Raw genomic sequence first — 24,994 nt, 5'->3', positions numbered from 1 at the left:
TGTATGACCTAGGAGGACTGTAGCCACCTGAGGCCCAGAGATTGACAGATGGTAACCCAGGGAAGGGGGAAATTAAAGTGAAGGGAAGTGAAAAGGAGAGAAAAAGGAGGGTGATGGTGAAACCTGGTAAATCCTATTGAAAATGACTGCATCATTCATCTACAGTTCATATGCTTGCTGCTTTATTTCATGAAAGGGGGGGCCTTAAAAATGCTTTTCACAAATTTTGGCCACTTTTTCTTTTCTCATATTAATAATCCCTTCCACGTTACACGACGGCCTCATATTTACGGTAAACAACATTTTTTGATAAATAGAGTGTCCCCTGTCTGCTTGGTGTTTCTCCCTGTTTGATAGGTGTTTTTTTTATTTCTTGTGAATAATTTATTTATTTATTTATTTATTATTTTTGAGGGAACAGGCAGCATCAGGGGATTGAGCCCTCACTGATCAAAATGCCTCTAGGAAAAGCCTGCATGTGATTAGGATGGGTCTGTCAGCATTACAAATGATGCGTTGCTTCTACCTCTGGGACTTGTGTTTCACCGGAAAAAAAGCTTTGCTCAGGTTGTGGTCGCATGTCAGTGTGCGCTTGTGACCCTTAAGCACCCCTGTATTCAGGGCCGTCCCTAGCAATTCTGGGGCCCTACGCAGCCCCTGCGTGGGGAGGAGAGCGGGGGGTGGGGCCCAGGCTTCCACCCGGGGGCCGGAGCTGGCTTGGGGGGTAAGGGGGAACCACCCCTCAGCACTCACTGGCAGCGCAGCTGGGCCAGGTCGCTGCACTTCCCGCCACCGGTGAGTGCAGACCCAGCCCTGCTGCACTCCTCAGGGGATGTGGGGGGCGGGCTGGGGCAGGGGCAAGGCGGAAAGAGGCCAGGCTGGGGTGGGGCAGGATGGGGTGGGGAAGAGCCAGAGCAGGGGCTGGAGCAGCAACGCAGCTGCACAGGGTGCCCTACGCAGCTGTGTGCTTTGTGTATGGGTAAGGATGGCCCTGCCTGTATTCACACCCTATTGTAACGACGTTTGTCCAAAAGTTCCTTGTAAGGTATCATTTGAAACTGTAGCACACTGGTCATCAATATCATTGTAAACATGCCTGTGTTAACCTTATATATGAAGTTATGAATTCCCTCTGTATCATGTTAGGGTTAAGACCGATTTTTAAGACCAGACAACCTAACCCTAGGTAAGAGAGATAAACAGGTCTGTCCTATACAAAAGAAGTGGATTTACCTATGTTTACATATTAGCTGTAAACAAAAGCTATCACACAAAGGGCTTGTCTACACTACAGGATATGACGGTATAAGGTATGTCACTCAGGGGTATGAATAAGCCACCCCCCTGAGCAACATACATTACGCCAACCCAAAGCGCTGGTGTGGGATAGTGCTAGGTCAAAGGAGAACATCTCCCACTGACTAGCTAACACTTCTCGCGGAGGTGGTTTTTATGCTGTCGGCATAGTGTGTGGCCACCAGACACAATACAGCTGCACCGCTGTAGTGCTTCTTCATGTAAAAGAGCCCTAAACAGCAGCCTAAACTTGAGAGCCTGAGAGTTAATGTGGCTCCTACACCCCAGAGAGAGACACATGAGACCGAATCCCCAGAAGGCCTTACTGACTTGGGAACAAGCCAGTCCCTTGGGAATAAAAGGGCCAGGAGATACTCCATCTTGATCTTTCACTAAGACGACAAGGAAACCAGCACCTCATACTTCTGTGAAATGTCCTGACTGAGAGACACTCAGCTGTCATGGACAACAATATTGGAGAGAGAAACCATCTTAAACAAAAAGTGTCCCTTGTGAGATTAGGTTTTAGCCTTTTAGATGCGTGTTTTCACTTTTATTTGCTAGGAGCCATCTCTACCTCTAGTTCAGGGGTTCTCAAACTGGAGGTTGGGACTCCTCAGGGGGTTACGAGGTTATTACATGGGGGATTGCGAGCTGTCAGCCTCCACCTCAAACCCAGCTTAGCATGCAGCATTATAATGGTGTTAATATATAAAAACGTGTTTTGAATTTATAAGGGGGGTCTCACTCAAGGATTGCTATGTGAAAGGGATCACCAGTAGAAAAGTTTGAGAACTACTGTTCTAGTTCTTTTATTTGGCATCACTTAAGCTATGTCCTATTGTTAATAATTTGTTCTAACGTAATCTAAACCACCCCAGTGCAATGTTGAGAAAGGAAGGGAGGGGGAGATAACACTTCTTACACAAAGAGTATCCCTAGATCCCATATTCCTTATGCAACTGCAACACTTATCAATCCGTAACAAGCAGAAGGGAACTTTATGGCAGGATGACACTTTATCTATCAAGGCGAAGGAACAGTGCGTGCCTGTCCCTACTCCCTAATACTATGCCAGTACACCAGTGGTTTTCCCAGGTCTCGACTTAACCCTTACATACCCCAACAGGTTGAAGTGACTATTATCACAAAGTCCAGTTTGTCTGGAGGTAAGATAAATTGGAGACTCTAAGGGGACTGTCTGTGACTCCCTGGTAGACTGGGATAGTAATCCAGGAGTTCACATTTGTCACTGGCTTGGTGAAATCTAATTATAGAACCCACTGCCAGCTTGGGGTATGTCTGCCCTGTTTTCTGACAGTCTGACTTGCCTTTGAGTTGTGTGTGTGTTGTGCATTATTGTTACTGAAGTGTTTCTTTGGCCGCAATCAACAGTGGCACTTAGGCATTATGACTAGGGCCTGATCAGATTCATGGCCATGAAAAATTTGTCACAGAAATCAGACCTCAGTATTGAAATCTAGCTATTGGAGGGGAGAGGAAGGGAATAACAGGGTTGGGGCGACCCAGCAGGGCGCTTCTACTTGCCCCTGGCGCCAGCTGCTAGTCCCCTATAGGCTGGGGGGGGGGACAGGACTAGCAGCTAGAGTCCTGGCTGGGGCACGCCCAACATCACGTGGAAGATCAGACACCCCCCACTCCCACCCACCCCCATCCACCTCCAGGAACCTCCTGTGGCTGCAGGAAGCTCTGAAGGCAGCAAAGAAGTGAGGGTGGCATCCCGTGACCCCCCCCACAGCAGCTTTGCGATCCCCCAACCACACACGCACACAACCCCCTTTTGGGTCGGGACTCTCATGGTTTGCAACACTGTGAATTTCAGATGTAAACACCTGGAAACATGACATTGACTAATTTTCAAATTCTAAGGCTGTAAAATTGACCAGAATGGACCGTGAATTTGGTAGGGCCCTAATTATGACACTGGGTATTGCAATGGCCTAGCTGTTAGGCACCTAGAAAATCACTAGAACCACCCTGCGATCTAAGAGAGAGGTGCCTTAGAATGGGATCCCCAAAAGCCAGCATACTGGGTGGGGAGCCACCCTAGCCAGCCAGTGAGAAGTTCCAACAAGAGGGAACTTCTCACAGAGTTTTGGTGATCTGCTGGTGATCCATGAGTGGGAACCCTCCTCCTGCAGTCACATGGTTTAGGTACCTAAATTGTTTCTTGTGAGATTGAGCTAGGTGCCTGCTTCACTCCACATAGAAGAGGAGTGCCCACGGTATAACTTTTATCCCAGTGGATAATGCACTCACCCCGGGGTGGAGGAGACCCAGTTCTAGTCCCCCTTCTCCCACATGGGTACAAAGGCACCAAAGAAAGGGGTCTCAGATGCACGTTCTAACCGTTTGAGCTATGGGACTTGCCTGATGCAGGGCTCCTCTCCTGTTGAAGCTATTCTGCTGTTTATAACTCACTGAAATCAGCGGAGCAGGGGGAGAGAATGCTGGGTTTCCCACCTCCATGGGGAGCCCCTGATAACCAGGTTCCAGCGTAATTCTCTCTTGCTCTGGCCCACTGTCTATTAAGCATTTATCCACCATGAGGAGAGAGAGCCACATCAGACTACCCCCATCGCCTAGTGGTTAGAGACTACAGTTCACTCTCTTGCTTCCCCTTGGGCTGCAGGGGAAATTGATGTCATCTTCCAGCTCAATCAGGGGTCTCAAAACTCCCGGCCCATGGGCCATCTGTGGCCCATGACCTCCCCAATGTGGCCCATGGGCAGTTTTGGAGATGGGTCTCTTCCTTGGCTCCACCTGCCGCCCTCCAGGCGGCTTCTCCCCCACCCCTGGGCGACTTACATGGCCTGGGACCCTGGCAGCACAGCGGAGCTGAGCAGCATCAGCCTGCTCGCTCCACGTATCTCCGGCCCCCTCCCTGCAGCCCTGGGGCGGGTGGGGCTGTGCCTCCATGCACTGCCCCTGCCAAGAGCGCCCCTCTGGCCAATGGGAAGCTGCGGGGGTGGTGTCTGGGGGCAGCAGCACGTGGAGGCCCCTGGCCTGCCCCGCCTTGGAGCCCCAGGCTCCACCTCCTCCCAGAGCATGCACCCCTTCCCACCCCCCTCCTGCCCCCAAACTCCCTCCGAAAGCCTGAACCCCTCACCCCTCTCCCTCCCAGAGGCTGCACCCCCACCCCCAGCCCAGAAGCCTACACCCAGCACCAAACTCCATCCCAGTGCCTGCTCCCTAGGCCCCCTCCCCCACCCAACCTCCCTCCCAGAACCCAACCTCTCAACCCTTTTGCACCCAAACTCCCTCCCAGAGCCTGCACCCCAATCCCCTACCCCCCGACCTCCTCCCCCACCCAAACTTCCTCCCAGAGCCTTAGGCAGGTGGGGGTGGGGGGGCGGACTTTAGGGCGGCATGAGTGACATTATTGGCCCGCTGGGAGGATTTGAGGACTGGCCACTGGCCCTAAGGTAAATTGAGTTTGAGACCCCTGAGCTAAATGCTTTATCCACTGGACTCAGTGTTATAATGTGGGCACTTCCATTTTCTCCTCCACATCCAGCCAGATTTTGAACGGGTCCTGATCTGAGCACTGGATCAGGCCCTGCATGCAAGCTAGGCAAGTGAATACCATCTTCCTCCAGTCTGGGGATCGCACTGGTTCTTAGGCGGAAGAGAGGTGTCCGGACACCTAGACTGAGGCAGCAAAATGAGAGCCCAGAGGTAACAATTTAGGCACCAACTGAGTTTAGGCACCTAAAGGGTTTCAGCTGGAATGCTGTTGGATTACAGGGAGCCTAACTGAGATTTAGTTGTCTAAATCGGGGGTTTCAGTACTAAGTACCTTTGTGATCTCACCCTTGCTGACTAAAACAAAATACCATTAGGGCTCTCTTAATCCAAATAAGAGTGTTCCACACAAGGGAGGTGAGCCAATTTCGCTAGATTAGTTTAGAGGTTTATTAAGGCCGACACTGTTTTTGTCCTGCAGATTCGGTTAAAATTGGTGCAAGTGCTGGTGAGGATAAGGGTATATAATTAAAATTGTTTATCTCAGTAGAGTTTTTTTCCCCAGTAGCTTTACTGAAAGCTTTTGGTGGGAAAATACCGTCAATGGGAGTTGACAGGACTGATCACTGTGTAGAAACCAACCTATAATAAAGGGGTTTGAGACCCAAGCCTGCCAGAGGCTCCATGCGGTGTGCAAGGCTGTGTCCATGGGGGACTTTTTGGAGAATCAGAGACAGAGGCCGGAGGAAGGGCCCAAGGTACGGGGAGCAGCAGCAGACGGATAAATGTGGTTGAGTGATGACTACAAATCACAAGCGTACATTAACCAGGACGAAATGCAGCAGTGAGATCCTTCCCTTAAAGAAAACCTCGTCAGCCAACAGCCCCCAGCTACAGAGGAAGCTAATTTGCAGCAATGTATCTAGTGCATGCTACAGCATGGCAGCTGTTCAAAGACTGCCAGGCTGCATCCGGCTCAAGAGTGGCCCATGTGATTAGCTGCAGCCAGGCAACTGTCTCCAGTCAGTGCTCTTCTCCCTCCACAGTTCAACTTCCTCTTTTGGGTCTAGGTGATCACCCCTCAGGCTTTCATGAGCCATTTTAGTACCAGAAAAGGCCAAGCCATGGAAGACACCAAGCATCAGCTGCGGGAAGCAGTGGAGACCAGGGGTTTAGAAAAGGCAGCCAGTCTGCACAGAGATCTGGTGAATGCTAGTAGAACTTTATCATGACTAGTAGAGGTTGAGCAGCCTACAGTCATCCAGGTCAAGCTGTGGCTGGCACTGAGAAGAGACCAGACACGACTCAACCGAAGAAGGAGATGAATCAGATCCCACATCCTGTGAGAAGATTCAGACCAGATCAGACATACCCAGATTTCTTCCCCACTCTGACTGGTTATCAACATTTTTTGCCACATGTTATGAAGTCACAGCCAACACCCTCCATAAATTTGCTCTGTGGACCTTTACATAGACTTTAAAAGTGATCAGTCTGCCTTTTCTGGACAGTATTTCATCCCAGTTAATGCTCTCTTATCAAGCTATACCTTGAAAGGCCACAGCTTTCATTTTCCGTGCTCTTTGCAAACAAGAGGCTAGAAAAATACTCTTAAAAATTGATCCAAGATTCTCTCTCTATTTATCATTCTTCGCCAACTGGGGTAATCAGCTAACCGTGTGGTTTCTGAGGCACACAGGCTAATTTCCAGACTTTGTATTGTCGTGATTTTGTTTTTCTCCTTACCCATGCAGGAATCATTCTGTTTTAGAAAACAGCAGCATTTTCCTGGGTAATTGCCTGGAAATAACGGATATTTACATTAGAGAGACAAGCTAGGGAAGGTGATATCTTTATTGACCACTTCTGTTGAGGAGAGAGACGAGCTTTTGAACTTATGCAGGGCTCTTCTTTGGGTTAGATTTACATTGTTAACTCCAGCTGAATTAATCTTTGCCTGTGAATTTAGGGTCACTCCTTGGACAGGTAGGTTACAATTTGCACAAGAACCTTCACAGGTTATAACTTAATAGACTTATTCCAGGCCAGCAAAAGATCAGCTCCAGGTAGGGCAACACCCACTTTCTGCTGCAGGTGGGAATAATTCTAAACAAACTAAGTCTGTGACACTTTCCAGAAGGGGCCATGGCTGCAAAGAGCCCTGTAAATAACGTCAAGAGGCCGATGCCATGGTCCCCCTGAGTGAAATGGTTTAAACGTCCAGTGACTATCCACTGTGGGCACGACTTCTGCTGGGCCTGCATCTCCCAGGTCTGAGAGGGGATCGGCTGCCAATGTTCCCTGCCCTGCGAGCAGAGCAACCTTTCCCCAGAGAAGCTTCAGCCCAACCTGAACGTAACAGAAATAGCCAAGTGACTCCGTTTACAGGCAGCAAGAGGAGGAGGGGACCATGTGTGAGACACAGTAGCAGGCTCTGAAACTACGAGGAGGGGGAAACCCAGGTCCTTTTCCAGAGGCAACACCCAGGGGCAACGAAAGGTCCTAAAATGTGGGGAGGGGGCACTGGGACCGGGGGGAGCCATCAGGACCCAAACCATGCCCCCACCCCTTCCCTCAAGTCCCCAACCCCACACTACCAATTCCCCTGAGATGCTACCTTCGTGCCACCCCTTTCCCAAGCCCTTGCCCTGAGGTCCTGCCCCCTCGCCGTCTCTTCCCCTGGAGGCCCCATCCCCACATGGCTCTTCTGTGCCCCTGCACCTCCCCATTGCTCACCCTTATGGCTGGTAAAAAGTGGAAGGTCATAGCCCTCCCACTTTTAAAAATGATGGGATGGTGGCCCCCCTGCCCTCCCCATTCCAGAGCCCCTGCAGCCTACTGTCTGTGGATCCCAGCACCACCCTGCAATCATCCCTGGGGGCTGTGACCAGCCCAGCCCAGGGCAGCAACCTGGGCACCAGGACAGCTACAGGACAGGCTAGTGTGCAGCAGAATGGCTGACATGCAGAGCACTGCCCTTCATTGGATTATAGGCTGGAATGGCAACACAGCAGCCAATCAGAACTGACGTGACGCCAACAGACCTATAATTACCCAGGTCATCCCCTTTACCCTTTTTAAAAATTGGCACATTAGCTTTCTTCTCGAACTTCCTCACTGCTCCAAGACTTATTGAAAATCAACATTAACAGTCCAGTGAGCTCCTCAGCCAGCTCTTTTAAAACTCTTGGGTGTAAACCTGCTGATTTAAAAAACGTTTAGCTTTAGTAACTTCTCTTCACCATCCTCCTGAATACTGGAAAGAGTGTTACTATCACTGCATGATGAGACTATATCATCTGACACGCTAATCAGGAAAAGAAATATCATGGTCCAGTTGTCAATAACACTAATACAGAAAAGTAAAGTGAAACAAACAAGTTTTTTTTAAAGTATTATTTACAACAAATAAATGTTGGGATTAAAAGGAAGTGAGAGGCACCTTTTAATACCAGAACATACGGAAAAATGTCCATGAATTTTAAGACTAGTTTTATTTAAAGGTGCTAAAATAACAATTTCCATGAACTAATCCAGTGGGTGCCACTTGAGAGCAATCCCTGATATTAACAGTTTCTGGGTAATAGCAACATTTGGCAGGGAACCAGTCCCATCCTATAACTTTAATGGTAAATGGCATTTGGAAACTGGCAACAGGTATGCTGTGTATTAGCAGGTTTATTAGAAGAGAGGGCCTACCAGGAACCAATGGGATGGTTCGAGGCTGCACAGCTGAGGACTTCTGCACTGAGGCTGGAAAGCAGAGGTGACATGGGGGAAGGGGCAGGGGGTCACGTTCCCCCAGATTGTTTGGTCACCTGGTGTGGCTGGGCCTCCTCCTTGGGGCAGCTGAGCATGGGGCAGGGAGAGGCAGAGGAAGAAGGAACAGCTGGAATCTGCAGAGAGGGGCTGCTGCTTTGTGAGGAGGGGCCTACGTGAGGGGGGGTGACTTGAGCTGTTCTGGGGTTGTGCCCCCTACTATCAGCAGGCATGGGTCATCTCTGCTGGGAGGGGAGGCTGTGGGCAGAGGCAGAAATGTGGAGGGGTTGCACCCTGAATGCACCCCACAGGGCAGGGACTCCAGTCGGGGCTCCCCAATTGAGTGGGGATCCCCAGCCCTTTACCTCCTGTGCAGATAGCAGGTCCCAGGCCCAGACAGGTTTGCGGGGCTGCCACCAGGGATGGCCCATCCAGTGCTTCCTTCCCTGGGCAAACAGCCTTTTGCTTGTTGGTTACCATGCCAGAAAGTGGCAAGTTTTGCTGGGAACTGAGAGTTTGCTAAGATGTGGCTTCCGCTGTCTATGGAATCAGGAAGCTACAATCCCACTTTCAGCCACTCCATAAGTCCCTCTTTCCTTCTTTTTGCTCGACCCATTTTGAACCCCCACCCCCCTTCTCTCCTGTGCAGTTTCCCATCCCTGTTTACTTCTGTCTCCCTCACTCTCCCCTATTATGGATGTTCCCCTCGGATTCCTCATTCTTTTCCTGAGTTTCTCTCTTCCCCGGGACTTTTCCTGTCTGCTCTTTTGCTTAGCTCTTTTCATTTTGATTTCCCCGTAGGATGAGCTGTCTACCCACATCCAAGACTTGACGGGGTGAAGGTGGCCAGGTGGGCCAACAAACCACCCAGGCTACCCCTGGAGGAGGAGCCAGGGCAGCGATTAAGTAGATGGTGCTCAGCTGCACGGGAAAGGAGGGGCCTGTATAAAGCCAAGGAGCTGAGAGCAGAAAGGGGCTGTAGGGAAGCAGTCTGCAGTCGCTCCCTGGGAGGGAGAAGAGAGGTGTGTTTTGGGCTATAGACACAGGCACCCTGCAGTAACTCCCTGGGAGGAGTTTGGCTGGCAAACCCCTAGAGAGGGAGGAGAGCCAGATAGGTAGGAAAGGCTATGGGGAAAACAGCAAGGCAAATGACAGGGTGGGCCCAGGTTCCCCTACCAGCCACTGGCACAAACCAGGCAATGTAGAGCAGACCGCCTGGGACAATTTGCGCTGGAAGACTTTGGTGCCCAGGAAGGGGGAGACCTACATAGGGACCTGGCCAGAGGGCCAAGTCGGGGAGAAGGGGCGGCTGGAGTTGCAGAGAGGGGGGAGACCGCCAGAGGATGTCCTGGCACCCAAGTGGAGCTAATCCACAGAGCCAGCAGGCAGAGGCACCCCTAGCAGTGAGTGGACCTTGTGACAACTCCCCCCCCCCCCTTTTCATCTCAATTCTCCATATTGTCTTGTTTTACTTTAATTCCCCTTCTCTTCTTCCCCCTTCTGCCCTGTCCCTGCCACTCCCATCCCCACAGCCAGCTCACCCTCTCTAATGCCCCCACTGCATCTCCTCCCCAGGGCCTCAAAGTCACCCTCTCCAGTCCCTATATCACCCTCCCCATCCCTTGGCCTCCCTCCCTCAGCTCAGAGCGGTGCCTCAGTGCCAGGCAGAGAGTGCATATATTGTGTGGCTGCAGCCCACCTAAGATCTAGAGAGCTGCATCTATGGCCCATAATGGTAAATAGGTCGAGAACCACTGGTCCGGAGCCACGGAGGAGAGGGACAGATAGGGTAGCATGACCCCAATTGCGATGAGATGGGCTTGTCTATGCAGATCACACCCCTCTCCAGTTTTGACAGCACAGACTAGACACATCGAGTCATTGTTGCTGCCAGGGTGACCGAGAAAAGGAGCCCGGAGGCTAGGAGATGGGTCCTGCATGGTCATAGAGATTGGGATGTTTAAGGCTAGAGAAGCTCATTTGATTGTTCCCGGTAGGATCAAAGCATAACAGCCATAGCTGGTCAGCCCCATGTCCTGTCTTCTGATAATGGCCGATGCTGTGGATGCTTAAGAGGGAATGAACAGGACCATTTCGAGTGATCCATCCCCTGTTGTTCAGTCCCAGCTGCTGGCCGGCAGAGGCTTATTAACACCCGGAGCATGGGGTTGTGACCCTGCCCATCCTGGCTAATTGCCATTGAGGGACCTGTCCTCCCTGAACTTCTTGTTTGAATTTTTTTTATTCCCCTTTCCCAGGTCTCAGGGACACAGTCTGAGCTGGGACTCTGTTTCCCAGACCACAAACAAAGGATGGATTCTCTCCCCAGCAAAAGAGGCCGGTGGAAAGTGAAGATCAAGGACTCATTATCAGCATTGAAATACGCCACCTGCCCCTGGTCGTAGTCCAGATAAATCCAGATCCTCATGGGGACCCAGCTCAGGGGCAGAGGAGTTAGGGGGTCAGTGAGAGGCCAATACTGACCCTTCCAGTATTCCACAGCCCAGACACCCCCCTCAGGGTTAAAGCTGATCTGTCCCTTCCTCCCCACAGACTCTCTGGCCATCCCTACGGCCCAGCCCCCTTGTCCCCCCACCTCCACCTCCCCCACAACGTCTCCCCAAGGTGAATCATTGCCCAGCACGCAGCGCTCGTAATCAAATCTCTTGGTCATGTTGGGCATTTGTTCCATAAGCATCCATATCTCACGGCTTTCCCATCCTCAGACAGGACAAGTTGGGGATGAGCAGTGTCTGGATCCAGAGTCATGTGCATTGGGGGGGAGGGAATCCAAGCATTAAGGGCAGAGCTCAGCCCTGGGGAAGCTGGGACCATTTCTTACACTCCCCGGAGCAGCCCTGTCCCAGCTGGGATGCTCCTGGATCCCAGGAGCTGCCTCTGTCCTGGGCACCTGAGACTGAGCAGGAGGTCACTGCAGTTCCTCAGTCAATGTAAGGGGAACAACTTCTATAGCTTCTCATTTGCTTGCTCCCCCTGCCAGGACCACTCCATTCCCAGTGCAGAGACACAGCAAGCAAGGAAGGAGAAGCTGTTAGCGAGGATGTAGGGAGAGCCATCAGGCGACGGCTTTGAACCCCAAAGGGAAGCGCCTTCCCCTAATGTGTCCCCCACTGGGCCGGGAACAGATGAAGAAGCCAGACAGCACCAGTGAATAGGAAGCGGGAGGTGGCACAGGCTGAGGTAGCTCCATTCCCAGCCCAGAGAGAAGGGGACAGCATCAGAGGGACAGCATCCTCCCCCATCCATTAAGTATTGAACTGCTCCAATGGGAGAGCCCAGCCCGGGCCACAGGAAAGGAAGGATGTTGGAAGAGACTGGGAAGGATGTGGCAGCCATGAGAGGACAGATCTCACTACTTATTCCTCTGCCTTTAATATGAAGCGCATGTCAATGACCAATCAAATGACGGTCAGAGTTAAGGGGTTGGGTGCTGGGCTTGGAGCATTTGTCTGGTTACTGGTGTGTGGGAGAGTTGCTTCCAGGGATTCTCTGAAATCATAAAATCTCCACCAGATCTTACCGTTGGCATGTGATCCCAAATATTTTCCCCCCTTCCCGCTCCAGTTCAGATGGCAAAGTCTCTGAGGGGGAAAGGATTAGAGTTTTGCTGCCTGATTTATAATGTGGCCTCTGGCAACTGCCTCTCTGGCTTGGGCATCTGAGACTGAGCATGGATGCCCTGGCAGTTCCCCCACATGGTGAATGGAGGTGGCGGGGCTGTGGCTGCTGTACCTCCTTCCCAGCTGCATCCTGGTCTCTCCACACATTCCTCTGACTTTCAAATTAAAAAAATCATTTGAATGTCTATGGAACCCCCACAGGACACAGTTAGGGTATTTTTTTCCTGCTCAAAGACAGTGCTTCTGTTCACAGGCAGTGCCTGCACTCAGCATTAAGATTTATGTCCAGATTGTTTGAGTGAGTTCAGCTGGGGCTCTCCTTAGACCTGACCATTTACATTTTTACTTTCATATTTTTAGGGGTGTGAGGTTTTTCATTCTCAATGTTGGTTAGGTGTGTAACAGTGGCAATGCGTTCGTGAATACATCACGATCATATTCACTTAAAAATAATCTTTTTCTGAAAACTCACCCTCTCTCTGTGATTCTAGGCATTTCCATCCTTTTCTTTCCAGCTCCGACAGCAGTGTCTGGAGGGTGAAGGACAAAAGAGATGAGATTTCATGCTGTTGTGTTTCTAATGACATCCACCACTTAACTGACATAACTGTGTTTTTGATTATGAGAGAGAGAGAAAAAGACAGTGGGACGGAGGCACATGCAAATCTTTAATAAAAGCTAATCTGAAACCTATTTCCTCTTTCATTCTGGCATCTCAGAACAATGGACCCAACCTCCATTCAGCCTAACAACCATCCTAGGACAAATTATCTATGCCACACGGCAGTGGTTCTCAACCAGGGTACGTGTACCCTGGGGGTACACATAGATCTTCCAGCACATATGTCAACTCATCTAGATATTTGCTTCATTTTACAACAGGCTACGTTAAAATGCACTGGCTAGCAAAGTCAGTACAAACTAAAATTTCATGCAGACACAATGAGAAAGAAAGCACTTTTCAGTACTAGCGGCTGTGACACTTCTGTATTTTTATGTCTGATTTTGTAAGCAAGTCGTTTTTAAGTGAGGTGACGCTTGGGGGTAGGCAAGACAAATCAGCCTCCTGAAAGGGATACAGTCATCTGAAAAGGTTGAGAGCCACTGCTCTACAGTGACTGCAGGTGTACAGAGTCCTGGGGTTAGTGAAAGGCGGATGGAGGGGGCAGGTCAGGTTAGAGGATGTGGCCAAAGTGCCTCTTACACTATGCCCCTTGCAAACCACGTAAGGAGCACTGACCGAGGGGTGGCATTCTTGCTGGAGCTCAGGACTTCCCTAGATGGGATCTACATCTGCACCAGCCCCTGAATAAAGTCACACACTGCCTCCTCTCTCTCCCTTTGCTGGAATCGGTGTGAATCTGGCTCAGTGAGCCAACCCTCTCCTGCCTCAGGTGCCCCATCCACCAAGCAATTTCCTTTTATTTGTCTTTGGAGGGTCCCCATTGTGCAGAGCTTTGTAGAGATGCTGAGTCAATAAACCTAAATTACAATTGAAGAGCCTGGGCCTGCTAAATCTCACCGTTCCAGTGATGTCAAAGAAACCAAAGCACCTAAAGTTTAATTCTTGCTTAAGTCTTGCTGTGCTCTGGGTCTAGGTTCTGACAAAATGCAAAAGGAGAATGAGACAAATCAACTGGGGTTTGGAGGGTGGGGGGAAAAACAGTAAATCTCTCTTTCTCTGTCCTAGGCCCTGTATGGCAGCGGGTCTCAACCTTTCCAGATGACTGTCCCCCTTTCAGGAGGCTGATTAGTCTTGCGCTCCCCCCGTTTCACCTCACTTAAACAACTTGCTTACAAAATCAGACATAAAAATACAGACGTGTCACAGACACTATTACTGAAAAAGTGCTGACTGTCATTTTTACCATATAATTATAAAAGAAATCAATTGGAAATATAAATATTGTCCTTACATTTCAGTGTATAGTCTATAGAGTAGTATAAACAAGTCATTGTCTGTATGAAATTTTAGTTTGTACTGACTATGCTAGTGCTTTTTATGTAGCCTGTTGTAAAACTAGGCAAATATTTAAATGAGTTGATGTACCCCCTGGAAGACCCCTGTGTACCCCCAAGGGTAGATGTACCTTGGTTGAGAACCACTGCTGTAGAGGATGCACAAAAATGTTTCTGAGCTGGGTGGAGTCCCCAGGGCAAAAGGGTTTTACACCTTCCCTCCAGCCTCTTTGCCCCAGATGCACGGCCACATGTGGCCAGAGCAGAGGGCTGGACCAGGCCCCACCTTCAAGAGTGGAACTGGGTCTGAATTTGGGTGCACTTGCTGCTCCCACTGACTTGAGCAGCAAGTGTGGATGCTGAGCAACACAGGGAAGCAAGCCCTGCAGTTCTGAAGTGGAGCAAGATAAACAGAGGTGCCCACAATGGTTTTTGATCTATTTTTACTGTAATCTACGGAAGCTCACAGAGTGAATCAGTCAGACGTCCTGGTGCCTGGGCCCCTGCTACATCTGCTCACTTTATCTACTTTCCAGGGTTCATTAAATAGACACAGGATCTCATTAGGAACCAATTGGCTAGAACCCATCTCCTCTTGCAGTCCTCCTGATTCCCCTCCTAGATCCCCTCTCAATACCTTTGAACTGCCTCAGAATCTCCATTAAAGCAACATTTTTATGGGGAAAAAACACTGAGTCTCTTTTCCAGTTCAGGAGAAATTTCCCTGGAACTTCCCCTTCCTGTACCTGGAGAAAAACAATTTCACATGATTATCTTTCATTTTGTGACTTTGTTGTAATTTCTTGCTAGTGAAAGCTGCTGCTCTAAGATTGCGAATTCCTCGACCTCTCCCAGCCTCAGAGCAGGTGCAACATAGGTCATGGCAACACAATCTTCTCCCCTAAAGATCACATTATTATAGTCTTTGACTTTGTCCTGGAGAGACCAGCTCTAGCAAAAAAAAAAAAAATAACATAAGAATGGCCATACTGCGTCAGACTAAACATCCATCTAGCCCAGTATCAGGTCTTCCGACAGTGGACAGTGCCAGGTGCTCCAGAGGAAATGAACTGAACAGGTGATCATCAGGTGACCCATCCCCTGTCACCCATTCCCAGCTTCTGGCAAACAGAGGCTAGGGACACTATCCCCATGAAGATGACTCTCCATGACCAATTCACTCCTTGGCCTCCACGTACTACTTCCTATATACTTAATGTTGTGGGTTTTTTTTGTTTGTTTGTTTTTAAAAAGGAACTAGATTGAGCCCCCTCCTCCCTTCAAGCCAGTTCATTCCCCCCACGTTTCCATACACTTCTCAGGCACTAAAGCCTCTTAATGACTGCTGACCTGGTTTGAACTGTACCCAGTGCCCTACAGGTGAAAGGCCCATATTCCATCTCCAGAATCCTGAGACAGCCAGTTCCTCAGGGATGTGACATCTTTGGGAAATATTTTAGGATAATCTTTCCCACTGAACAGAATTCCAGAGGCTGGTATAAAAGGGTGAGAACCTCAGGATTAAGTTCAGCCGCGAATATTTTATCCAATATGTGATCTTCCCTCCACATTCTGCTGTGGAGCCCCGGGGAGAAGTGGTGCTAACATGGTCCCCATGCCCTTTCCCAGCAGTGTGAAACACAAGGGGGAGTGAGGGAGAGCCACTTACCTGCTCAATGTGCTTCTGACATCCTAGAGGGGAAAGAGAGAGAAAGAATCTCAGTCTTACCTGACGCATGCTGGGGATCCCAGGGCAGGGATTTTGCAAATCTGGACAAAAGAGGCAGTGTCCTGGCCCCAGAGTCCTGGATTCGCTGAGCTTATGGGGCTTTGCCATCTCTTATATTTATGTGTCTGTAACTCAAAACAATAATAATTCGCATTCCAGCAATGCACACAAACAGTTACCTGATTCAGGAGCTGTCCTGTCCCTGCACATGGATCGGGAATGTTTTTAACTCAGTCTCACCTGCAGGAATTCACTCGCTGGCTTCTGACGCTTCCCCTCCAGCTCACTGATCAGCTCACTGAGACGGGAAATCTCCTTGGAGAGTTTGGTGACATTTTCCTTCTGTATCCTCAAAATCTCTTTGTCCAGTTTTTCCAGCTGGGCCAGCAGGAGTCGCTCTTGTTCCTCCAGGAACTGCCGCAGCTGCTGAAATTCAGACACAATCTTCTGCCTCTCGGTTTGTGTTCGTTTCTGTACGAAAATAGGGAAAGGGCTGGTCAGAGACATGGATGGAGCCCGGGGTCCTTTCACGGAGTGCTGAGTGTGCCGGAGAGAAAATATATTTGTAAGCTTCAAGATTTGATACTTGACTCTACCGCGTGCTTACTAGGAAGAGGATTCTCTCACATCTTACCCTCTGGCCCTGATGATATCTCTTAAAGGGAGGTTTCTATTGACAAGGGAGGCTATCGTGTGATCAGTGGCCTCTCAGAATCCAGAGCAGCAGGAGGCAGGACTAATCAGCACTACACTGATGGAGAAGCCAGGGGAGAAAAAAGAATCAAACATTTGAACACGGCAAGACACTTTGGGCAGCCGGCACTGCATGGTGTTCCTGTCAGTCCTACTTGGGAGGATCTTTGGGAAAGCCACGTGAGCTGGAAATTAACCCGTTAATTGGAATGGAAGCTTGGATTCTGCAGAGAACGACGTGTTCCTGCCCCGGGGAGAAGATTATCTAACACAGCAATCATGGAGAACCACACACAACAAGGCCACGTTCCCCGAGGCCACAGCGGAACTTGCCTACAAACGGGCCTCCCACCGAGGAGCGACGGTAGCTTCTTAAAAGTGTCGTGGGGGGGTCACTGGCACCTGAGCTGTGGTGCTGCCCCCCCGAGGCCCCACCCCTTTCCCCCCAAGCCCCGTCCTGCCCCTTTTCCCTGAGGCCCCACCCCCGCACCACCTCTTCCCTCCACTACACTATTTAAGAGAGGTGGGCTACGGCCCCCTGGTCTCCCATGTTCTGGCACCAGCTCCCTGCAAATTCATAACAATGGGCACCTACCAGATACTCCCGGCTTTTCCCCTCTCCAGTCACTTTCAGTCCCAGGAGCTTTTCTCTCTCTTCCCGCAGAGTCTTCAAATGGGCCTGGATTTTTCCCTGAAGAAACAAAGTATTTGAATGGTTTTAGTGCGTGTGTGTGTGTGTGTGGTGTGTGTAATACATACACACAGACACAATCAAACCACTCAAATTCTCGCTCTCTCAGATAGATAGATAGATAGACAACGGGTGGGAGGGGGGGCGTGGACAGAGAGAGAGAGACACACACACACAATGGAGTGTGGGGGGGTGAAGAGAGACACACACACAATAATGGGGGGGTGGGTGGTTTCCATCCAGACCCCAAGATTCTGTAGCTGACTGTCGGTCCGAATAGGTTTATAACATCAGGGACACCAAGGAAAGGAAATCTCATTATCAGAGACTGAGAGGGTGTCCTATTCAGCTTGTCTGAAATTATTTGTCCTCTTCCTGCATTGAGCTGAACCAGCAGGAAACTAGGAGTCACATGATGGAGAATCAATGAACCTACTTTTGAGCAGGTTTAACTAACAAAGTGACACAAATCCCAGAAGCCACCCGAGCTCGAACTATGGGCTGGGGTTCTCCAAGGAGCACAACTCCCAATTGAATTTCAGCCCTGAACTCCTGGGGACATAGGTGCCCCCTCTCAGCTTCCCCCACCAGTGCCTTCTGCCCGCCGACAGGCCCCATGGATCAGCACCCCCCTCCCTCCCGCCCAGCGCCTCCCGCCCACTGCAATCAGCTGTTTTGCAGCATTCAGGAGGCTAGGAGGGAGGGGGGAGGAGCAATGACATGGTACACTTGGGGGCAGGAAGAGGTGGGGTGGGGCCTTGGGAGAAGGGGTAGAGCGGGGGCAGGGTGTGGGGCAGAACTGGGGATTGGGCACCCCCCCGGCACTTTGGAAAGTTGGTGCCTGGGGATTGGACAGAACTGGTCTGAGCACTAGGGCAAACCCCTTTAGATGCACTGATTTTTATTAAGCACCATTGGAGTTTGCCCTAGTGTTGTCCAAAAACCTTTCAGTGGCAGTGCCCTCCGAGTAGCTACCCCACAGTCAACAGCAAAGCGCCCAGAAGCTGTGGATTCTGGGAGGTTTGTAAATGCCACACTGTGGGAGAGCAGGTTTCAGAGTAGCAGCCGTGTTAGTCTGTATTCGCAAAAAGAAAAGGAGTACTTGTGGCACCTTAGAGACTAACAAATTTATTAGAGCATAAGCTTTCGTGAGCTACAGCTCACTTCATCGGATGCATTTGGTGGAAAAAACAGAGGAGAGATTTATATACACACACACAGAGAACATGAAACAATGGGTTTATCATACACACTGTAAGGAGAGTGATCACTTAAGATAAGCCATCACCAGCAGCAGGGGGGGGAAAGGAGGAAAACCTTTCATGGTGACAAGCAAGGTAGGTTTCAGAGTAGCAGCCGTGTTAGTCTGTATTCGCAAAAAGAAAAGGAGTACTTGTGGCACCTTAGAGACTAACAAATTTATTAGAGCATAAGCTTTCGTGAGCTACAGCTCACTTCATCGGATGCATTTTCCAGATTGCATTTTCCAAATGCATCCGATGAAGTGAGCTGTAGCTCACGAAAGCTTATGCTCTAATAAATTTGTTAGTCTCTAAGGTGCCACAAGTACTCCTTTTCTTTAAGCAAGGTAGGCTAATTCCAGCAGTTAACAAGAATATCAGAGGAACAGTGGGGGGGGGGGTGGGGGGGAGAAATACCATGGGGAAATAGTTTTACTTTGTGTAATGACTCACCCATTCCCAGTCTCTATTCAAGCCTAAGTTAATTGTATCCAGTTTGCAAATTAATTCCAATTCAGCAGTCTCTCGTTGGAGTCTGTTTTTGAAGCTGTGGGAGAGCAGTGCAAGACCTAATGGAACCACTTTGGCTAGTCGTTCAGAATGACACTGGTCAGCACCACCTGGGGGTTAGTTTTGCTACAATCCAGTCTAATCCCAGTGGTATTTGGCATGGACCTGTTCTGTCTGGAGCCCTTTTGTGGGTGGACTCAAGGTGTTTGGGGTCCCACACAGAGATCTCCTCTAGTGCAGGTCGGCATCTGAGTTTAGTCCCTCATGGAGTAGCACAGGTGTTCAGAATGCCCATGGGAAACCTCCTCTCCCTGCTGGGCCTGGGGCCTTTATCAAGGCGTCTTTCCCTCCTAATGACCATACTTTATCACTGCTGGGGTGGCAGTGTAGTCTAGTGGTTAAAGTATAGACTGGGTCTGGGGAGACCTGGCTTTTATTCCCAGCTCTGCCACTGAGCTACTGGTGACACTGCACAAATCACATCCTGCCTCAGTTTCCCCACCTACCTTTTGTCTATTTAGGCTGTAACCTGCTCAGGGCAGGGATTGTCCCTCACTGTGTTTTGCGTGGGGCCCCACAATCGAGATCAGATGCAAACGGTCATAACAAATGCTATGATATAAATCGGTAACAACAGCAGCTTGTAACTTCCCCTTCTCCAGTCTGACGGCAGCACTCTCACATACATGGACCTCTCTCTCCTGTGATTTCAACTTCACTCACTGCTCGTTCCCTTAGTTCACCAGTGGAAGCTGATTCTGCAATGGATTCAACTTCCCAGGGGAAAAAAAAACAACCCATCCCCCATGTCAGACATCCTTGAAATTTTCACCTTTTGTTTCGCAGTAAATGGTGCAGTTACACCGGGTTCTCTGTAGCCACGGGACACCCGTGCTCAAACAACCCCAAGATTGGACCGATAACCCTGCCCCAGATGGCCATGCAACAGACCAGTTTCCAAGGAAGCCTGTGGATTTTAGAAAAATGCACTATTAAACAGTGAGTCTAGCAGAGTGCAGTCTGCCCTATAATGTCCTGTTTGCCTAAGTGTGGGCTCTGGCAGGTTCAACTCCCCTCCATGCTTGCTCTGGCAGCAGCATGTACACTAATGGCTAAAGCCATAGGCACTGACACCAGGGGTCTCTGGGGCCAGAGTACCCACAGGAAAAAAATAGCGGGTGCTCAGCACTCACTAGCCATGGCTGTTTGACAGCTCAGGGAGGGGCTTGGGGGAGAACAGAGAGCGAGCAGCAGGTGGGCAGGGGTCTCAAGGACGAGGCAGAGCGGGGCGGGAAGAGGTGGAGCAAGGCTGGGGCCTCAGGGCAGAGCACCCCCAGGGAAAAATAAAAGTTAGCGCCTATGGCTAAAGCCTCTGAAGAAAACAAAAGGCCTCATCAAAAGGCCCAGGGACACCTCAGCATAATTAACTAGGTGGTGCTGACAAAATAGAGGGCTACCTGTGACCAGGGCTCATGGCAACGCAATGCTAGGGGTAGAGTTGGGTGCTGGGAAAGGAAATCTGAAACCTTGGCGAGCGTGGCTCTGAGAGGCTCAGAGAATTTCACTTCTGCAGGAGGAAATGCCCATTAGTCTGAAAAGGAAAGGACTGAATTCACCAGGATCCAGAAGGTTTCCTACCTTGTACTTCTGGGCAGTGTCCTCTATGAGCAGCACCGTGTGAGCTCTGTGCTCGGGGGATCTCTCACAAACCATGCACACGGCTTCCCCGTCCTCTTCACGGAAGAGATCCAGGGTCTTCTTGTGCCTCGCGCACACAGCCACGTCTTTCATTTTTTCGACTAGGTTTCCCAGCTGCCAGTTGGGCCGGAGGTTCCCTTTCAGAATTTGGGATCTGCAGATGGGACACGTCAGGGATCGGCGTCCCACCCATTCTGCACAGTACTGGGTGACGCAGCCTCGGCAAGAATTGTGCCCACAGTCTACGCTCATTGGGTCGGTCAGGTACTCCAGGCAGATGGGGCAGGTGGCTTCCTCTCGCATGTCCAAGTCTGAAGGGGAGGCGGCCATGGCTGTTGGGGTCTCCAGTCTTTCTCTGATCTCTCTTCCCTTGGATTCTGCCTGTGGAGGGGAGAAGCTCAGTGAGAACCATGCTAGGGAAGGGGAATGGCCGGGAGAAGGTGAGGGAAGCAGGCATGGGCGGCAAGTATCATAAGCCACGACAGGCTAAACCTCCCCTGACCCAGGCTGTGGCCCCATCCATGTTGCGTCCTGAGGCCCTGCCCTGCCCTCCCTCCCCCTCTACCTGAAGCTGGTGGGGGCTCAGCTCCAGCCGGCAGCCCTGAGCTCAGGCCCACCAGTGGCGGCGCTGCGGGGTTAGGGGGCCAGCCCAGCATTCGGAGTGGGGGGTGGCGGCATGCGGGGGTATGGGCTAGCCTACCCGAAGGGGGGCTCACCCATCACCCATGAAAGCAGGATAGGAATGGACAAGAAAAGGCAGTAATACCCAGATGGGGACTGCTTCTTCCCCACTCCCTCTGGAGGGGTGGGTGTCTCTCCATAGTGGGGGCCATTCCTAGCCACAAGAGCCCAGTTTCAAACACCACCTAAAAATACATTTTTAATGCCCTTTTATTTCAAGTGTATGTGAAATTTCTCACTGAAAGGCCCCGTACGCTGAACTTTCACTTTAGTTAATACATTTCCGAACTCAGTTCTAACGATGGACCCTGAACCAACACCTCCAGAATAATAATGGTCAAAAGTAAATATTGAATCTCCCAGAGAGGGGCATGAATGTTAATCCGCTCTTTAGCGAGAGTGATACAAAGATGGGTTGACTGATCGTGAATCCCAAGTACAGTAGAACCTCAGAATGATGAACACCTCAGGGACGGCGGTTGTTCGTAACTCCGAACAAAATGTTATGGTTGTTCTTTCAAAAGTTTACAACTGAACAGTGACATAATACAGCTTTGAAATTTTACTCCACAGAGGAAAAATGCTGCTTTTAACCATATTCACTTAAATGAAACAAGCACAGAGGCAGTTTCTTTACCTTGTCAAATTTTTTTTTTTAAACTTTCCCTTTATTTATTTATATTTTTTTTTTGGTAGCTTAGATTTAAATACAGCACTGCCCTGGAGTTGACCTTTTTTATTTTTGTCTCTGCTGCTGCTGCCTGACTGCTTATTTCCGGTTCCAGATGAGGTGTGGGGTTGACTGGTCAGTTCGTAACTCTGGTGTTCAGAACTTGGAAGTTCCACTGGAAATAGGCTCTATGCAGCAGGAATGCAGGGAGTAGGAGAGATGAAATTTATTTGTGGGGCCAAGGTATGGGACTCCAGCACAGCCCCTGTCCTAGATTTTGGACTACAATAACGGCTGCCCTTCTGCACTACATAGTGCTACAGGAGACCCCTTCCACGGTGCAGGGCGGGCTGGGGAAGCTAATTCCCTGCTGCAGAGCAAATTCCTCTCCTAACATCCCTACGCTGTGGAGGATTTAGTGTTGGTTCTCCAGATGATGGCCGGATATCCCCCAGAGCGTGAACAAGTACTCAGGAGGAGAGCCCCACTCCTTGGCCCTGTGTTCCGGCCACTAGGTCATGCTGCCCTTTCTCTCTCTCTCTCTCTCTCTCTCACACACACTCACACAGGAAAGACTCACAAACTAAAACACAGATTGGAGGATTTAAAGAAAGAAAGAAGAAAAATATTTCTCCTCCTACCTCAAGTGTCTGTGAGGAACATTTCAGCTGTTCCCGGATCCTGGGTGTTCCCAGCTCCCCTGCCTGAGAGAGAATGAATAAGTAGGGATTCCTGTTTGATAACGTAGTCTGAATTTTATTCTACACTATGCACAGTTTCAGCTGAGAGTTTCAATCCAGTGCTCCCTCTCCTGCAGGGAGAGACACCAAATACTATAAAGAAAGGGAAGGAAATATTCAGACATCACATGATGTTAGTGTCAGGAAGTGGAAAAAGCCAATGGGGGGGAGGGATCGCTCAATGGTTTGGGCATTGGCCTGCTAAACCCAGCATTGTGAGTTCAATCCTTGAGGGGACCATTTGGAATCTGGGGCAAAAACTGGGGATTGGTCCTGCTTTGAGCAGGGGGTTAGACTAGATGACCTCCTAAGGTCCCTTCCAACCCTGGCATTCCATTAATTCCTTTTCTGGAAGGGAAGGAGGGTGGAGTCACTGTAGCACTGCAAGCCAGAGATTGATCTGAAATCATCAGCCCTCACTCAGATCAAGCTGGAGCTGAGTCCAAAGAGGGTTTTTACTAATTGTTTTTGACCAACAGTCTCAGGCAAGAGAAGGGAACAATCAAGGGTAGCAGAAAGGTTGGGTGGAACAACAGGATCGGATGCTAGATTTGGGGATGATTTTAAGCTGGATTATTTTGCAGTCAGGGGGCTGGAACAATTTGTACAGTGGAGGTGCTGAGAGCCATCGAACCAAACTGTAAACCCTGGATAAGATGGAACCCACTTCAAACTAGGGGATGCGGCAGCCCCCCTAGTTCCAGCACCTACATTTGCAGGCCAGTACCTTGTGTGGCAGCATTAACTCCCCCTTGACAGCCTTAACTCTGGATTTCTGAGATTTCTACAGTTACCATAGGGTTGGATCAAAGGTGCCATGTGACAAACAGTTCCCACCCTTTCCTTCTCAGCTGGCAACTTTGCTGAGCATGCTAGCCCAGTGGCTCTCAACCTTTCCAGAAGACTGTACCCTGTTCAGGAGTGTGATTTGTCTTGCCTACCCCAAGTTTCCCCTCACTTCAAAACAACTTGCTTACAAAATCAGACGTAAAAATACAGAAGGGTCACAGCCACACTAGAACTGAATGGTGGGTGACTTTCTCATTGTTACCATATAATTATAAAACAAATTGATGGGAATATTGTACTTACATGTCAGTGTACTGTATATGTTGCGATATATAAGGGTTAAGTTGAGACCTGGGAAACTGCTGTTGTGCTGACATGGTATTAGGGGTAGAAGCACAGGCAGGAATGGCTTCTGCACTTGATAGATGAAGTGCTACCCCTTCTGTTCCCATCTCCTTGTTAAGGATTGGTAAGTGTTGCATCTGCATAAGGAATGTCAGGTTTCAGAGTAGCAGCTGTGTTAGTCTGTATTCGCAAAAAGAAAAGGAGGATTTGTGGCACCTCAGAGACTAACAAATTTATTTGAGCATAAGCTTTTGTGAGCTACAGCTCACTTCATCTGATGCATACGAAAGCTTATGCTCAAATAAATTTGTTAGTCTCTAGGGTGACACAAGTACTCCTTTTCATAAGGATGTGGGGATCTAACGGATCCTTTGTGTAGCATGTTATCTCTCCCCTCCCTTCCTTTCCCAGCTACATAAACGAGCTCGGGGTCATGGCCCCTTCCTCCCTTCCCTGCAAACTGTTGATCAAGGGAATTTGTGGCTGCAATTACTGCAAAGAAATGTATCTTCAAGGTAAAATTATCTGTAGAATATGCTAATGCTGTAAACAGTAACTGGGGTGGGGATAATTATATCCACTATATAGCTATTAATATTCATTGTATGGGCATTCATATTACTCTAGGGTTGGGGGGAGTTGTAGTAAATGTGGGTGTTTACATACTAATTTAGATAAAAGGAGTGTGCTGTAACTAATTCAATGCTTACTTGACAATTGGGTCGAGGGGAACAAATAGAGTAATAAAGAAGCCCGGCTACTCAATCCACCCCGGTCAGCCTGCTCATTGTATAGAGAGCACAATAAACAAGTCTTTGTCTGTATGAAATTTTAGTTTGTACTGACGTCATTAGTGCTTTTTATATAGCCTGTTGTAAAACAGGGCAAATATCTAGATGAATGACATACCCCCTGGAAGACGTACCCCTACTTGAGAACCACTGGCCAAGATCTCCCAGTGCATATTCGGATCACAGGGCCCAAAATGACAGACAAAGCAGCTAACGATGCTGCAGGTAATGGCAGGCTTGCTGTAGAAAGATTTGGGGGTCCACAATACAAATCA

The 24,994-nt window shown here is 49.6% G+C and overlaps 2 protein-coding genes, 1 long non-coding RNA gene and 1 pseudogene across 6 annotated transcripts in view; 1 reads left to right on the top strand and 3 right to left on the bottom strand.

Moving 5' to 3' along the window:
* LOC119842642 (zinc finger protein 239-like) overlaps positions 1 to 24,994 on the bottom strand; it is a 1,225,455-nt gene that overhangs the window by 225,510 nt on the left and 974,951 nt on the right. The gene's annotated exons all lie outside the window — the stretch shown is intronic.
* LOC119843367 (zinc finger protein 664-like) overlaps positions 1 to 24,994 on the bottom strand; it is a 1,158,238-nt gene that overhangs the window by 307,159 nt on the left and 826,085 nt on the right. The window lies entirely within an intron of this gene.
* On the top strand, positions 8,490 to 12,521 carry LOC122456642. The gene is made up of 2 exons (XR_006275624.1): positions 8,490 to 8,548; positions 10,800 to 12,521. It is a non-coding gene; the product is annotated as an uncharacterized LOC122456642 (long non-coding RNA).
* Positions 10,803 to 21,050, bottom strand: LOC119843333 (annotated as a pseudogene).

The sequence above is a fragment of the Dermochelys coriacea genome, chromosome 14 (assembly GCF_009764565.3).
Source record: "Dermochelys coriacea isolate rDerCor1 chromosome 14, rDerCor1.pri.v4, whole genome shotgun sequence".
In the NCBI taxonomy this organism is placed as follows: Eukaryota; Metazoa; Chordata; order Testudines; family Dermochelyidae; genus Dermochelys; species Dermochelys coriacea.
The sequence above is the reverse complement of the archived record's forward strand: the minus strand, read 5'-3'. Positions and strand labels throughout refer to the sequence as shown.